Below are 17563 nucleotides of genomic sequence, written 5' to 3' on the forward strand. Positions count from 1 at the left end.
GTTCAGAATAGGCGGCTCTAAGATCAAGCAGTAGTCTTGGGATATCTTTATAAATTTCAATTCTTCTATCCAACACCTCCAGTGATTTTACAAAGTGTAGTCCCAAAATCTTATCCCTTTCCTCCTTTGATCTCAATGTTATCAAACAGTCTCTGGGCCTCTCCTTCTTTATAAATCTTCCAAGTCTGAAAGCTGACACAATTTTAAAGTCCTTTTCTTCCAAGTTCCAGAACTTGGAGAATTCTTTGGTCAAAAACTCAGTTAGATGTCCTTCTTCTGCCTCTTGTAGTGATCTAATCCTTAAGTTGTTCTCACGGTTTCGCAGTTCTATCATCGAGAGATAAATCTGGTGTTCCCCGACTTGTTTAGTGAGTGGTCTTACCTCTTGCTCTAAATTTTCAAATCTTTGTCTGGTGTCCTCAGTCAATTTCCGATTTTCTGCTGAGGCCTCCGTTAACTGTCCAATTGCTTGTGCATTCTGTACCACTTGTGTGGTTAATTTATTTAGACATTCTGTGTTTTTATCAATCTTTGCTGATTGCGCATCTGCTTTCTTGTCCAAAGCTTCCAATTTTTCAAAAATTTTGTCTAGTACAGAAACAGATGCTCCTGAGGCCATATCTTCCAGTTGTAACTGCTCTGCTTCGCCCTCTCCCTCCACTTCTGAGGGCAAAGTAGGCACAGATGATCTGCGTGTCTGTGAGGCTGAGGTTAGAGTTGTTAGAGTTGTTTGTTTAGCTCTCCCTCTTTTTCTTGTGCCACTCATTCCAACGTTATCTGTCAGTCAAGGTCACACTGAGTTGTTCCCATGGGAATGGAAAGGTCCAGAGCAAGCAAACAGCAAGGGAATCGAAAGTAAAAAGTGTATGTAAAATCACTGTTATAATCCAATCCTCTAGAGGGAGCTTAATCTGTCTTTCAGAGTCTAATTTAATGTCCAAGAACCTTCAAATACAAATGTTTAGCAGAGTTTATAAATGGTCACTTTGTTGCAGACAGTGCTTATTTATCTCCAAAAAGAATGTTTCAAATTTAAAAGGTCTCAATACCCTCAGATTGTTTCAAGTTCCAATATACAGTATCCAAATCTGCAGTACTGACAGCTCCCTTAGTACTCAGGCAGCTCCTGATTCTGGGTTTCACCTTCTAGTTTGTAATCCAATAAGAGGAGGAAAGTCAAGTGCAAATAGAAATCCCAAATCTTTAGCTTAAAGTCTTTACTTTAAGATGCAAGTTCAAATAGATGCTTAGATCTGTAAAACTTAGAGTCTCTTTCTTTCAGCCTCCACTCCTCCAGCTGATTGCTTTTTTTTCAAGTTCAATGGCTGCGGAAGACGGACTTCCTGCTTCCACGTCTCTCCGCTCTCAGCCAAGTTCAAGCCAATTTAAGTTTCCCTTTTAAAGTCTCAAATTCAAGTGATTCAGTCTTTTACTCACGAGTTAGTTGCTTTTTCGTCCGGATCCGTAATTTAGCAGGAAAAGGGATCAGCGCTCACCGACAGTAGCAGCGCGGCTTCGCTCCTCAGGCTGTGAAACAGCTCACAGCGCCGCAACCCCCCTCCGTGCTCCGGAGCCCCTTACGGGGTTCCTTCTGCACTTGGAGGGTCGCTCTAGGCGCCCACCGAGCCTCAAGACCCCAGGCTCTTGCCGCCTGGGGTTTTCCAGAGTGGGTCTCCGCTTCGCCGTAGCGGACGACCCGTTGCCTGCGGAGCCTCCTCTCCCGTTCAGAAGAGGACCGCCATTGCCGTTCGCGCCGCCCCCGGAAGTGCGTAATGCAAATTTGAACTGCCCCAGAGATGACACTTTCAAATACAACAGTTTTACTGTGTGTGTGTGTGTGAGAGAGAGAGAGAGAGAGAGGGAGAGAGAGAGATACCAACCTTTAGGAAAAGAGATGGATTTCCTCATCTTTCATGGAAATGATTCTACATCCATCACTTTGCAATCTCTGCTGTATTCCATGCCATTGCTATTTGATCTGCCACAGTAGTAGCTTAGGGCTCATCCATACTTTTGCCCGGTGTTTTTTAGACACAGGTCTGTGCTTTAAAGCACCATCTCCGAGTTCTCTCGTTCTCTCTCTCTCTCTCTCTCCCTCTCCTGGTGCTTTCCCTGTGAAAACACTGAATCAAAACAAATGGAAATTTGTGTTTTCTGCAGATTACCACTGAATTGGAGCAAATCGCAAAGAGTGGGTTTTTGTAGGGAAATTGCTGGGGGAGGGGAAAAGCTTTAAAACACAAAACTGTGTCTTGAAATGCAACACAAAATGAAGTCTGGATGAGCCCTTTATATTTGCCACAACACCTGCTTTCAAAACCCAGGCAGAATCCAATCCAAGTTAACTTATTTTACAGCACAAGCATATGTATGTACTCAGAAGTAATCCCCATTATGTTCATTATGGATCTTAGTCCCAGGTAAGTGAGCATAGCATTCCTGTCTTAAACCTTCACTGGTTTCAGTAGGAGGAATGTAAGCATGCCAATTGAAATCATAAGTTTAAGTTTAACATTGTTTGGCTGTACAGCTTTATATTTTCAATATGATAATGATTTTGAAGCATCGTGACTGTGTGTGTGTGTGTGTGTGTGTGTGTGAGAGAGAGAGAGAGAGAGAGAGAGAGAGAGAGAGAGAGAGACCTTAGGAGTTTGGGACCATAATAATAATATCTTTTTATACCCCATCCATCTGGCTGGGTTGCTCCCTCCACTCTAGGCAGCTTCCAACACATAATAAAACATAAAACATTAAAAACCTCCCAATACAAGGTTGCCTTCAGATGTCTTCTAAAAAGACAAGCACTGAAGTCTACTTGGAAAAACGAACATTCTCCATATCTGACCTGATATATATCTGGTCTCTTTATTGTTATGTGTAATTATATTTGGCCAGTAAAATGTCAGTAAATTAACCCAGAGCAGGACAACATGTAACATATTAAGTGTATACCCCAGAAATGTGTGGGTGCTGTAGGCCATTCAGTATTAAATTAAAAATGTAGTCCAAAAGAGACCCCAACTTTCACTGAAAAGCATAGTTCATAAATATTACACAATAAACTAGAAGCTCAAACTTTGGAGCTTGGTCTTTCCACTTTCAGCCTCAATTATCTCCTCCTACACATTAGCTATTGCATTGCTCCTCATCCAGGGTCCTAGATATTCACTTTTAAAGAAAAGTTAGTGTGAGTAGTTCTATTTGTCAAAGTGATCCTTGTGTGAACTTAATTTGAACCGCGTTCCTGTATAGCTCTCGGTATTTTATGACAATGGAAGTAATTGCTCACAGGATATTGGGTTTGGCATTGAAATAAGACCACAGGACTATTGACAAAAGGCTCGGCTAACAGCAGACTTGAGATTAGGTGCTGAGGGTTATTGTCTCACTATAGTCCCCAAGCTGTGTGAAATGTCAGTTAATTGAAAATGGTAATTATCCCACGTAACAACATAAACTGTTTCGTGTTCCGCTCTTAAATTAATAGCCATTGATCCGGAGCCAGTTCATAATGCATCGCCATCCTCTTTTCAACTTAGCCAGCTTTCAGTGCTTGGGACAAAAACTGCCTTGTGCCATTTTTATTGACTGCAATTTAATAAGTGACCACTCCTTCCTATTTAGAAACAATGTAATAGGACCATCCATCTGGCCACATTTGGCTATAATGTTCAGAGGTACATCGGGATTCCTATAATTTATACATAAAGAGGAATCATAGGAGTTCTTACCTCCACCAGTGTAGTAAGTTTCAAGGAAAATACTTAGCTTGTTGGCAAATAGTGCGGCTGGCAAACGTTTGTTGGCACTTGACCCAACCCAACAATTTCTAATGTGTGGGAACTCCAAAGAACACATCTTCTAGCCACATGAATAGGAAAACCCACAGAGCCTATGAGAACATCTGAATGCATGTCAAACTCTGGACTGGTTCAAATATTTAGCATTTTCCCCCTACAGAATGATTAAGCTTTAAGTTCATAGAGGGTTTTTTTTGAGATTATCCTACTGTGATCCGTGGATTTCTTTTATAATTATTTTAAAAATTAAAGGAGCATATGAATTAAACCTGCCTCCTCAGATTATACGTAAACTGACAATAATCAATTGCATTTTTCATGCATATTGCATATGGAAGGGCATATTCCACCTTCCAAGACCTCGACCACATTTCTCCTTTTGGCCTAGAATACTTTCCTCATCCCAAATCATCCAAGCAAATTATAGCTCTTTAATGCAGCCTGTCTTCGAAAACATTTTTTTTTTCTTGGCCTAGAAGAGCTTTTCTATCTCAAACCATCCAAGCAAATTCTCTCTCCTATGGTAGCCTTTATTTGATAAGTCCGCTTTTTAAAAAATGCCTCTGATTTTATTATAAGTTTAGCATATGAGGGAGGAGAATCAAAAAATAATTAAAACTGTACTATCATAACTAACAGCAAAGGTTTGTCATTTAGATAAAGTAACATAGTGTATATGCATCACCTAATAAGATTATATTCACCATTTTATAAAATTGTAACTCACAGCAAGGGAGAAACTTTTCTATTTATCACTGTCTAGATTCTACCTGCTTTTTTGTGTGTGAAATAAATGAAAGCCAGTCATTGGTAAAAATTTCTACTTTTTATTTCATCATCATCCTTTTATTTGTGTCCCACCTTTCCATAATGCTAAACGTGGCTTACAACATAACACAATTTACATAATTGCAAACATTACAGGTAAAAGGTAAAGGACCCCTGGATGGTTAAGTCCAGTCAAAATTGACTGGGGTGTGGTCCTCATCTCTGGAGTTTGTCCACAGACAGCTTTCTGGGTCATGTGGCCAGCAGGACTAAACCACTTCTGGCACAACGGGACACTGTGATGAATGCCAAAGCACACAGAAATGCAGTTTACATTCATGCCACAGCGATACCTATTTATCTACTCATGCTGGTATGCTTTCAAACTGCTAGGTTGGCAGAAGCTGAGACAGAGCAACGGGAGCTCACCCCGTCGCGGGGATTCGAACTGTCAACCTTACAATCGTCAAGCCCAAGAGGTTTGGTGGTTTAGACCACAGTGTCACCCACATCCTGCAAACATTACAAAAGTTATACACAAGAAATAAAATACATCAACAAGTTCACAACCAAACTGAAACAATTGCCACATAAATCATAATATATAAAAATAAAGATATACAAATTAATATCAACAGCAACATAAAATGCCAATGAAACTCCATAAACAACATCACAGCCCATGAGTCTGTTCAGCAGCTTTTGTAGCTGGAGTCAATCAGTTGGTTGGGCGGTCAGTCAGGGTTCCACCCTCCCATGCCAGGTGGAAAAAGCCAGCAAGGCAGGGGGGGAGGTTCTCTAGGACTCACAACCAAGGTGGTCTCCAGCGTCTTCATCAATCTCAGCTTTTGTAGCTGGAGTCCGTCAAAGCCCTGCCCTCCCAGGCCTGGTGGGAAAAGGCCAGCAAGGCAGGGAGCAGGTCTTCCAGGGCTCACAGCTACAATGGTGGGTCTATCTCAAATTTGCACATTCCCTAAGTTTAGCCATTTCTGCTGTTTTCAAAAACAAAGTTAGCCGGTCTTTAAGCGTCAGTGGAGAAACATTTCTCCATTTCTGAGCCACATAAAGTCTTGGCACTGTCAACAAACCTTATGACAAACAGTTGAGGGAGTTGGGTACTGCAGAAGAGAAGATAGAGACGTGATTTTTATAACCATGTTCAGATCTATCACAGGCTGTTATGTGAAAGTGGAGCAGGCATGTTTCTCCTAGAAAGGAGATTTAGACTAAACATTAGGAGGAACTTTCTGACAGTATGAGCTGTTCAGCAGTGAAGCAGATGACATTAGAAGGTAGTCGATGCTCCTTCATTTGAGGTTTCTAAATCTCAAATGAAATTAAGGATGCGGGTGGCGCTGTGGTGTAAACCACTGAGCCTTGGGCTTGCCAATCAGAAGGTTGGCGGTTTGAATCCCTGCGACGGGGTAAGCTCCCGTTGCTCTGTCCCTGCTCCCGCCAACCTAGCAGTTCAAAAGCACGTCAAAGTGCAAGTAGATAAATAGGTACCGCTCTGGCAGGAAGGTAAACAGCATTTCCGTGCACTGCTCTGGTTTCACCAGAAGCAGCTTAGTCATGCTAGCCACATGACTCGGAAAAACTGTCTGTGGACAAACGTCGGGTCCCTTGGCCAGTAAAGCGAGATGAGCGCCGCAACCCCAGAGTCGTTCGCGACTGGACTTAACTTTCAGGGGTCCTTTACCTTTACCTTTCAAACAAAGTTTGGATGGCCATCTGTCAGGGATTCTTTAATTGTGGCTCCTGCATTGCATTGTTGGACTTAAATGACCTTTCCAACTCTGCAATTCTTTGATTCTATGCCCTGCTTATGGGCTCTCTGAAGGTGGGAAAGAGTATGTCAGATAGGTGTTTGGTCTGGTCTGGTCTCTTTTAATGGTGCTATATTGTATTAGATTATTTTACATATTTGTAAAATAAGTCACTTTGTGAGTTACTGGAAAGTTTGGAAATAAACGATAAACAAATTCTCCCCGGATCACCGCTTATTAAGCTGTGGGCTGTTTCCTTCCCTCTTTCTATAGAGTTTTCTATTTGCCTTTTCATAGGCAAAATCAACATAGCCATTTTTACACGCTGTGGTTAATTAACATGTTCTGGTAATCATTACCTTGCTAAGCTGCCAGCATGTCGGAAAAACAAAACTCAAACACTTGCTACTTTCATTGTTAGCATTGCTGAGTTCATTTCCCCTGACAACTGGACTCTAACTACTTTTCATTCTCTGGAAGCAGAGTGGAATATAAAGGAATATATAGTGGAATATATAGCTTGTTCTGGGCTGGGGCATTCATTCGGAAGAGGGAGTCAACTGAATGGTAAATAGATTTATCCAATCCCAGACTGATTTGTGGTGTGCAGAACCAGCAATCCATGCACGAGAGTTTCTCCAGCCGTCCCACTAACGTCAATGGGACTATTCTGGAATAAATGGCCTGAGCATTGCTGCCCCAGTATATTGTATTTTATATTGCCGTGTTGTGTCCATTACTGTTTACGGTTTCATCTTTTCAAAGATATAGAACAAGAGAATGCTGGAGGAGATTTTGAACGTACCGTATTTTTCGCTCTATAAGACGCACCAGACCACAAGACGCACTTAGCTTTTGGAGGAGGAAACAAGAAAAAAAAAATCTGAATCTCAGAAGCCAGAACAGCAAGAGGGATCGCTGTGCAGTGAAAGCAGCAATCCCTCTTGCTATTCTGGCTTCTGGGATAGCTGCGCAGCCTGCATTCGCTCCATAAGACGCACACACATTTCCCCTTACTTTTTAGGAGGAAAAAAGTGAGTCTTATAGAGCAAAAAATACAGTATATAGCAAACAGAGGAAGGAGTTTTCAAAGGAGAATTGAAAGCGTCACTGACTGTGACATACAAGACAGCATGAATACTAAGGTGGCCTTATATGTATGGCAGGAGGAGGCACAATAACCACCACAGGAGATGGCCTCTCTATCCATCTTGCTGCAACTTCTGTTACTTTACATGTGCCAGATAATGCTCTCGTGCAGCATTGTCACTGCTGGTTCTAATCCAGCTGCAATCAAGAGGGCTTGCCTAACAACTAGCTGCCACAAATGCCTGGGCACATCACCTGTTTACATCAAAAGATGCATCCAGCCAGTCCAGGAAGGCTCAGATAAGCATCACATTTAAGAAGATGGAAAGCTGGCTTTAGATGCTAATGCACACATGGGTTTGTATTCAGACATCTCTTGCTGACTGGGATAGCTATTTCTAAAGCACCAAAATATATTATTTGCCATACAAACATAAAAATAGAAAACATGTTTATCTAAATCCACATAACATATTTAGGTTCATTCCCTTTGCATTTCATGTTTGCTTTTTTTCAGAATGTGGAGGAAAAGAAATATTTGTGACTTGTGACCCAGTAAGTCAGTCATGGTGTATTACTGAGTTTCTGCTTCTTCTTGAAGAGCAAATGCTATCTTTTAAGCTATTTTAATTCCTTGAGTCAGCTCTCTAAATCCACATATTACTCTAAGACTTTCTCTTATATATGAGTCATCTCATTGGCTAAAAAAAGAAGTCATGCTTAAATTATTAAAATTTTGAGTTTCTTCTCCCCGGTGTCACTCAGGTTCTAATTAATCTTCAAGAGGCTGGTGTTTACTTAGAGATTTTGGAAATTCAGACCATTTATGCAAATTCTCAATGCCTTGAGACTCAATTCAGATAGTCAGAAACTTTGAATATATAAGCATCTCTCTAAATATATTGCTTTTATTAAGAAGCCTTAAAGATCAAAGGCAACTTATGTCTTTGGAGTTTTACCATTTTAAAAGGCTAAATTTTGTGTGTGTGTGTGTGTGTGTGTGTGCACGCACACAAACTTTGCACAAAAATTATGATTGATAAAGTTTATAGATATCAAATGAACCTCATTGTTGCTGTGTAAATGTTTAAACAAGCAACAGGCTGGCAAAATCCACTAATTGGAGTTCAATAAAGGAAATATGGCATGCTAGGACCAGTGACAAAAAAAGATGAGACATTCATTGAAAAGATTGAATAGGATCTGCAAGGCTGGCTTGTGCAAGCAAACTCTGTTCCAGTGCTGGGTATTAGGATTGTAATGTCTGCCAGGTTTTCATAATAAATTGCCTTTGGAGTGCCAAGTAGTTTAAAGAGAAATTGTCAATTACATAATAACGAGCAGTATCTGGATCAACTGTGTGTGTGATTTTGCCAATCGGCCAAATAGACCAGAGTTACTCTTGTGATACGTTATGGTCTCTAGATATTTTAATTCATCAAGTTGTCTTTTCCCTAATCCTTCATGCCCAATGAAATGTGCTGTTTATCATTACAATATTGGTTCCTAACACATAGAACTGCATGAAGGATAGATTGACACCTGTCTGTCTCAGGAAACAATGAAGGAGTGTGCCCTTGAGGGTGAGGTCAAACTATTGGAAGGTCGCAGCGCCTGCTGTGGCTGTAGAAACCGATGCAGGAGAGACATGTTTTGTTGCAGCTGGGGTAGATGAAGGCGTCTAGTTGTGCTGCTGCAGATGCACCATGGTTTATCTTCTCTCTGTGCTCCTCCCACTGGTCATGTCTCCTCTAATCCCTACTAGGTAAAGCTTAAGTCCAGTCAAAGGCAACTATGGGGTTTCAGGTCGAGGGAGCCAGTGTTTGTCCACAGACAGCTTTCCGGGTCATGTGGCCAGCAAGACTAAACCACTTCTGGTGCAATGGAACACCGTGACGGAAACCAGAGTGCATGGAAACGCTGTTTACCTTCCCACGGCAGTTGTACCTATTTATCTACTTGTACTGGTGTGCTTTCAAACGGCTAGGTTGGCAGGAGGTGGGACAAAGCATTGGGAGCTCACCCCGCTTTAGGGAATCAAACCGCCAACCTTCTGATCGGCAAGCCCAAGAAACTCTGTGGTTTAGACCACAGTGTCACCCGTGTCCCTACGATGGTGTGCTGGGCCTGGGGGTAACCCGTGAAACGTGGTCCAGGACTGGTCCAGAATCTGAAGGTTCCGCTAGGAATTAGTCTGACAGGGCCAAGGCAGGACACAAGGCAGGAAACCAGGCAAAGACAGTACAGGATCTCAGGCAGGATCTAGCATACAGCAATGTTACTCCCACAACCTGGGGCAGGGACCTTTTATCTTTGTCGGGGTAGCGGCCTGTCCTGATCCCCCGGTGACTCACCTCCCTGTTTCACCCAAAGGTGAGCACTCCTGCGAGTACTCAGGTCTCTCCTTCTCTCAGACATTAGTCTTTGCAGCTTGGGACGTTGGTGGGTTACTAAACCCAGCCTCAGCCTCCCCTGACCCAACCGGTAGTGGAGCAGCTGTAAGTGATGGCCCAGCTGAAGGCAACAAGGTAATCCCCGCTTCGGGAGCCAGGGCAGGCTCAGGCCCCTGACTTGGCCCAGCTGGTGTTTCTGGCAGGGGAACCTGTGAAGACTGGGACTGTTCAGGATCAGGCCCCAGACTTGGTTCAGATGCCTGAGGCAAAGGATCCAGTGTTGACTGAGTCTCCTCTGGTTCCAAGTCCGAGCCTGAGTCCTGGGGCATCACAGATGGATACATGACTCGACTACCTGTCTCCAGGCACTGCAGTCATCTACAAGCAATTCCCACATAGCAGGGTTAATGTTGCCAGCCTTCATGTCATATTTACAGACATCTTTGTAACACAGAGTTGCTCTGCCAGCAGGCCTAGTGCTTGAAGCCAGCTCCCCATAGAATATGACCTTGGCGATCCTGCTATCTTCTATTCTGTGGATATGACCAAACCAGAATGACCGCTCCCCACATTAAATGGGGGGCGCCCTTTGCGTGGACGCGCGCAGCCCCTGGACCCAGTGTGGCTCCATCAGCATAGGCTTGGCTTCGCCTTCCCCCAGGTGGGATACCTGGAGGTCTCCGCCTACCTCAGTCAGTTGTCCAATCCTGCCTGGGGGAAGCGTTGCCAAGGAGATCAGGCCAGGTAGGGGAGGGACTACCTGCCCACACAATAGAGGGAGGATCTTACCTGGAAATCGGCGGTATCAGGCCTTGGGCGGAATCCTTTAGTCTATCTTCCTGAATGGGAGGGGCGTGCAGCGGTGACCCACAACCCCTTCCTCTTTGCAGCGGTGATACCAGGGTTCCCCGTTAAAGGGGTTTCTGAGGGGAGGCTTTGACCGTACGCCGAGAGGTCGTCATTGCTCTCCCCTGCGATGGCGGCATAACGGGGGCAGCTATCTCTGCTTGAACATAAGTTCTCCAGAGCCAGCCCATCCCCCCCCCCCACACACTGGATAACCCTGATGTTCCCTAGGTCCCCGGCTGGGGACTGGGGAGGGAGAACGCCCAATGCCTGAGCCAAGGCTTACCCACATCTGAAATATAATAAAGTTGTGGCCAATTTAATCCCATAGCACGTTGTCTTGAGTCGTTATTCCACATGGGGGGGAGCGCCCAGGGTTTGGGGAACTCCGCTTGTCCACGCAATAGATGTCACTGAGACAGGAGTGTGAACATGCTGGGAATGTGGAATTGGGAGAGCACATCTTTGTTTGGAATTCTGTTCTGCCATGCAACCCTGCCATTTACCAGGGTAGACCATTGGCCCAGTCAATGTACAATGACTGGCAGCAGCTCCCGGGGGTTTCACACTAGAGTCTCTTGTAGCCCTACCAGGAATATGATGGCAGTAATCTCCAGGTCTGAACGCACCCCTTGTCCCTGTCATCATCTGTTTAATAAAGCAACTTTTTTGCTCTTCTCTTGGTGTCTTCTGTGGTGCATGATTCACAGAAAGATTGTGCAAGGATTTGAGAAGATACATGAGAGACCCACTCAAGAAGATTATAAGGATATCAGAAGTCTGAGAATTTCCAAAGCAACTTGGATTCACTAGGTATGGCAAGATGCCTAAATTCATATTGCACATTTTGCAATTGCCACAAAATAAACAGTTCATTTGGAGCATTTAAATGATCAGATTTGCTAGGCAAGTTCAGAAACTATTGACCCAACCTAGCAGTGTCTGTTTTCTGAGAGAAATTGCTAGCTTGGTAAGCATTCTCTTCAATCAGCAGGCCCAATTGAAAAGAGCAATTTATTTCTCTTTATTTCAGTTGGAACACAGTCAATTTTTGCATTCAGTTTTCATTGGACTTCTGTTGTGCTCTCTATCAAAACACTTGCACACAAAGCTTCATTAATTCTGCTGTGCTTTTAACATGCTCTTTAAAAATTGCAAATAGCAGCCAGGAGGCTGGTCATTATTGAGAATGAACATGCCAGGGAGGGGGAGCTTAACCCTTTCCCACCCATCATGTGGTCCTGATGAAAAATCAATCCTCCAAAGCTGCTGTTGCCAATGAGAGTTTTCCTTCCAGTACAAATGGCAGCTCAAAGAAGCAATTTTCATTGCTGCTAAAAAGATTCCCTTCTAATCAACACACCTAAAGTCCAGGGATCTCTGAAGATAATGGTTGCAATCAGGCAGTCCTTTAGCTTACTTAAATCATAATTTTATTTACTTTATGATGCAAACATTTTACCCCAAGTTTCTTGAAATTTGATAGGGCAATCAGAGGCCAGCTAAAAGTGTTAAGTTGGATAATAATCTTTTATTCTGATATGTGGTCATTTTAATGATGGTGTTTTACCTGTATGTGAATGTCTTTGTATGCTCTCCGTGTTGGTATTTGTGTTTTACTCAAATGCTTTTTCGGTTTAGATTCCACTTTTAATCCTGTTCACAAGGTTATTGCTTTGAGACTTTTGAGGACATAAATGTTTAAATTAACTAATTTCATAGAATCATAGAGTTGGAAGAGACCACAAGGGCCATCGAGTCCAACCCCCTGCCAAGCAGGAAACACCATCAGAGCACTCCTGACATATGGTTGTCAAGCCTCTGCTTAAAGACCTCCAAAGAATTTGTTGTCCCGGAGTCATAGCTAGCTCCCAGGTCTATGCCAAGCTAACTATTCCTCCATATAGCAAACTTTGCTTGGCATTTTTCAGTGGAGATAATATCAATCAATGATTTCTAGATATCGGATGTGTTGCTTTCAGATTTTGACAGAATGGGGTGATATATATATATATATATATATATATAATATATATATATATAATATATATATATATATATATATATATATATATATATATATATATATATCCAATGTCCTTTTAAGTATAAGACTGGATGTGACCTTTTAAAAAAATGCTGGCAAATGATTAATGATCTTAATAAATATGTAGAACAGGAAAGCTGGAAAGGTTATATGTTAAAACCACTGTTTGCCTATAAATGCAAATACTTCACCCTCATGCTGGATAAGCAAGTATGATTGATATATTAATATTTGCAAATATTTCCACTAGCCCTATCCAAAAGCCACAAAATGCCAACACACACAGTCTGCCGATAAACAGATTATGAGACAGAGTGGGCAGTGTGTAGTATTTAGACAAGCAGCAATCCAGACTGATGTTTAAATCCATCACCCGACTGCTGGCTGAATATATAAGAGGGCAGACCAGAGCCAAAGGATGGCAGCAAGTGGAAATGTGAAGGCTGCCGGAAGGATCAGCGTGTTAAAACCCTGCTGGGTTATCCTTTCAGATTCTGCATAGGAAAATCACATGATTGTTAGGGAATTGCCAGTGTAGGATATGCTCTGTTTTATAAAGACTTGTGGGTTGTCCTGATAAGAAAGCTACCATCTGCTGTTGCTGTGCAAGGTGCATCATTATTTACAGGGACATAGGAAATGTATTAGTAGCTCATTAGACTCAACATTGTCAAATTGTCAACACTGATTGACAGTAGATTTCAAGAGTATTAGGCAGGAGTCATTCTCAGTACTACCTGTTTGTACCAGAGAATGTTCATGCAAAGCAGATTTTCTACCACTGCTCTATGCCCTCCCTCCAGCAGTGCCATCTAGGGGACCCCGAGGGTCTGAGGGCCCCCATAAAATTGCATGGACGGGGCTGGGCCCCCTCAATATTCTGTGGCTTGTGGCAGGCCCCGCTGGGCCTGCCCATAACCACAACAGGCCCATTGAGCCTCCCTGTGGCTACGATGGGCCCCACTGGACCCACAGGTGTGGTGGGCCCGATTGGGGCTTCCCAGGGCTGCAGCAGGCCCCATTGGGCCTCCTTCCACCACATGATGTCACACGCATGCATCCCTCCCCCCCCCAAGAAAAAAAAGTTGGTTGGAACTCTGTTCCTGTGCCTCCCTCATTATAGCGCTGCTTTTTCCTCTCTGTGTTTTGAAAACTATGCTAGAATTTTGGAGTTGCAGCAATGGTTGCATCAGGGTTGCCATATTCCAAAAAGTAAAATTCCTGAAACCTGCAAAATTGTTGAGCTTTTTGGGGGACACCCAAAACACACCCAAATTGTTGAGCGTCTGGAGCCGTTTCCGCTGCTTTTTCCATCACGTTGCCATTCATCCAGGTTGTTCCCGACATTTTGCAGATTAGGCAACATTCCCCCCGATGACATTTTTACACCCCAAAACCAGGACATGTCAGGAATTTTCCTGAAGTATGGCAATCCTAGGTTGCATGAGGAGGAAGCTCAAGATGTTAGGATATTTCCGTTCCACCTTAAAAGGGAGCAGGATGTTTGTGTCACAGCCTGCGTATTTCCTGTTCACAGGATGTTTCTGTTTTGTCTATGCTTTTGTTTTCTCTCTGTGTCTGAGACACTGAAGCAGGCAGTCATGTTTTTTTCTTTGTTCTGACCAACGCTGAATAAACTTGTAAATATGCTCTCCTGAGTGCATCTTTTGCTGTGCAAAAGTCTGCTGATAGAGCGTGCACGAGCTCTGGAATGTGGAAAGCTATTTCCTAAGCTTTGTGTCGCTAATTGACTGATACTGTGTTATCTACGGGAGGTCAATGGATCGCAACGGAGATGGCTTGGGGGCATGATGGCCTTTGTCTCCCTGGCAGTATCCCAACACAAGCAACCAACATTTCTCTTTTTCACCACTCCCTATACTTCTCAAAATATTTTCCCAGAGTAGGAATCTTATGAGTCTGCAGGTGTTATGGAAGCAACAGTCATACCAGAGTCAGGGCAAACATAATGTGTGGAAGAAGAAGAGGAGGAGTTTGGACTTGACATCCTGCCATTCACTCCCCTCAAAGTGGCTAAGAATCTCCTTTCCCTTCCTCCCCCACAACAAACACTCTGTGAGGTGAGTGAGGCTGAGAGACTTCAGAGAAGTGTGACTAGCCCAAGGTCACCCAGCAGCTGCATGTGGAGGAGTGGGGAAGCGAACCCGGTTCACCAGATTACGAGTGAACCACTCTTAACCATTACACCAAGATGGCTGTTGGAAGGTGTGAAGAGAAGGGCAAGCAAGATAACTAAAGGTCTGGAAACCAAGCCATACGAGGAGCAGTTAAAGGAGCTGAGTATGTTTAGCTTGGATAAGAGGAGACATATAGGAGATAAGATAGCCACCTTCAAATATCTCAAGGGTTTTCACATGGAAGGTGGAGCAAGCTTGTTTTCTCCTGTTCCAGAGGGCCTACCCTGACCAGAGTCAGACCAATAGCTTCAAGTTAGAAGAAAGGAAATTATGACTATACATTAGGAAACATTTTCTGACAGCAAGAGCTGTTCAACAGTGGAATGGTCTCCCTCGGGAAGTTGTGGACTCTCCTTCCTTGGAGGTTTTAAAGCAGAGGTTGGATGGCCATCCATCATGGATGCTTGAGTCGAGATTGAGTTGTTGGTGCTGACCTTTAAAGCCCTAAACAGCCTGGTCTCAGTATACCTGATGAAGCGTCTCCACCCCCATCGTTCAGCCCGGACACTGAGGTCCACCTCCGAAGGCCTTCTGATGGTTCCCTCACTGTGAGATGTGAGGTTACAGGGAACCAGGCAGAGGGCCTTCTCGGTAGTGGCGCCTGCCCTGTGGACTGCCCTCCCATTAGATGTCAAGGATATAAACAACTACCTGACTTTTAGAAGACATCTGAAGGCAGCCCTGTTTAGGGAAGCTTTTAACGTTTGAAGTTTTATTCTGTTTTTAGTGTTCTGTTGGGAGCCACCCAGACTGGGTGGGGAAACCCAGCCAGATGGGCAGGGTATAAATAATAAATTATTATTACTATTACTTCTTCTGGCAATGGAGCTACAGCATAGCCATTGTTTGGTCAGTTTGGTCATCCCTATGATGACCCATGCCTTTTCTTTTTTTGTTAAAGCTGCTACGGTGGATCTGGCATATTGGATGATTGAATAAGAAATTTTGAAATAATATATATATTAATAAAGAAGAGTTTCTGCTGGCATTTTAATTAATCCCCTCAGCTTTCCATACAGGACAAAATAAGGGCAATGTTCAGAAACCAGTAGGAAAACACTTCACTATCATACCACCAGCAGTATCTTAGTAATTGTGATACTTTCCTCCTGCAGAGGAATTTGAAAGAATCCAGCACAAAAAAGCTGAATTTTAACCCGCATATTGAAATGTGTGTCTATTCATTTGAGTCTGAATAGAGGAAATTACTTGATTTGTATAGCTTAGTGTAATTTGGATGAGCTTCAGAGCTCTCATGATCCATTCCTCTTCTCCTCTGGCTTTGTACACCTAAAGATATGTTAATGGTCTTTTCTCATTTAGAAAATATGGCAGAAGGAGAATGAATGCTACCAACATGTAAATAGTGGGCAAATTGAATTACGTAACAAATACAGTAAAGTAGATCTTGCAAATCTTGACTCACATACTTAATTTAATGGCCAACAATTTGGAGCCGGGGAATGCAGGGATGAAAGCAATCATTTTTAAAAAGTCTAAGATCTTCAGCATTTATTTATTTTTATCTTACCAACATAATTTTTTAAAGAAGTGTGGCTAGGAAGCTTTCAGAAGTTTGAAGCTTGTCAAAATTAAGTTATCTAAGACAGAATATCCTGACAAAATCTTGACCTCCTTTGTTGAGATGAAAGGAACCTCAAATCCCATCACACAGAATTTTAATGTCAAACGCTTTGCTTTTTCAGAATGCATTCCCATTGGCTGAATCCTAGCAGGATTAATATATGAATGCTACTGCTTAGTAAAAGTGAATGAGGGGTGGTAAATGCAAATTCACAATGACATATAACAGTACTGAAATATGTAATGATTCGGGGGGGGGGGGACTTCATTGTTGCATGTACGGGAATAGCCAAGTTCACACTATTAGCCCTAACTCAAAGGGTTTTATGGTGTTTTATGGACAGACAGTATGAGTGGAATAAAACATTGTAACGGCATAGCCATGTATGAAACTAGCCAAGTTTGCAGTGCTAGCCCTAACTGAAAGGGTTTTGTGATGTTTTATGGGCTCCTAATGTTTTATGGACAGTCGATAGGAGTAGAGAAACAGTGGCCAATGCTGTGGGAAGAAAGAATGGGTTCCTTGATTTATCATACGAAGGGGATTTGTCTAGAGCTGAGTTGAATATTTTTGGCCAAAAGCAGAAGCTTCACAAATCCTCTTTTGAGCTTTGCTCCTGAAGAGATGTCTTCCTGCGCTTGTTCTGCCTCCTTGGAGGAAAAATAAAATGGTGGCTGACAGTCACTGAGCATGGTACATTTGCCACTGACGTTTGCCTCTTTTCGCTCCTCCTTGCTATGTACCTTGGTTCTCAAATGCCATGGTACTCCTTGGTTCCCAAACACCTAAAACCTGGAAGTAAGTGTTACGGTTTTTGAAAGCCTTTTGGAAGCCTAATGTCCAATGTGGCTGTTGGCTATTGTTTCCAGGGCACCTGCACCAATCAGAAGCTGCACCTTGGTTTTTGAACATTTTGGACATCAAACAGACTTCCGGAATGGATTAAGTTTGGCGCTTTTGTTTTTGCTATTTATTTTGTGTTTTTGTTTTTGAGGCTTTTTCGTTTAATTTGTTTTTGTGACTGTGGAACCCAGTTCAGCTACTGATTGATTGATTGATTGATTGAGTGAC

The sequence above is a fragment of the Podarcis pityusensis genome (genome assembly GCF_964106645.2).
Source record: "Podarcis pityusensis genome assembly, chromosome: 4".
NCBI classification, from domain to species: Eukaryota; Metazoa; Chordata; class Lepidosauria; order Squamata; family Lacertidae; genus Podarcis; species Podarcis pityusensis.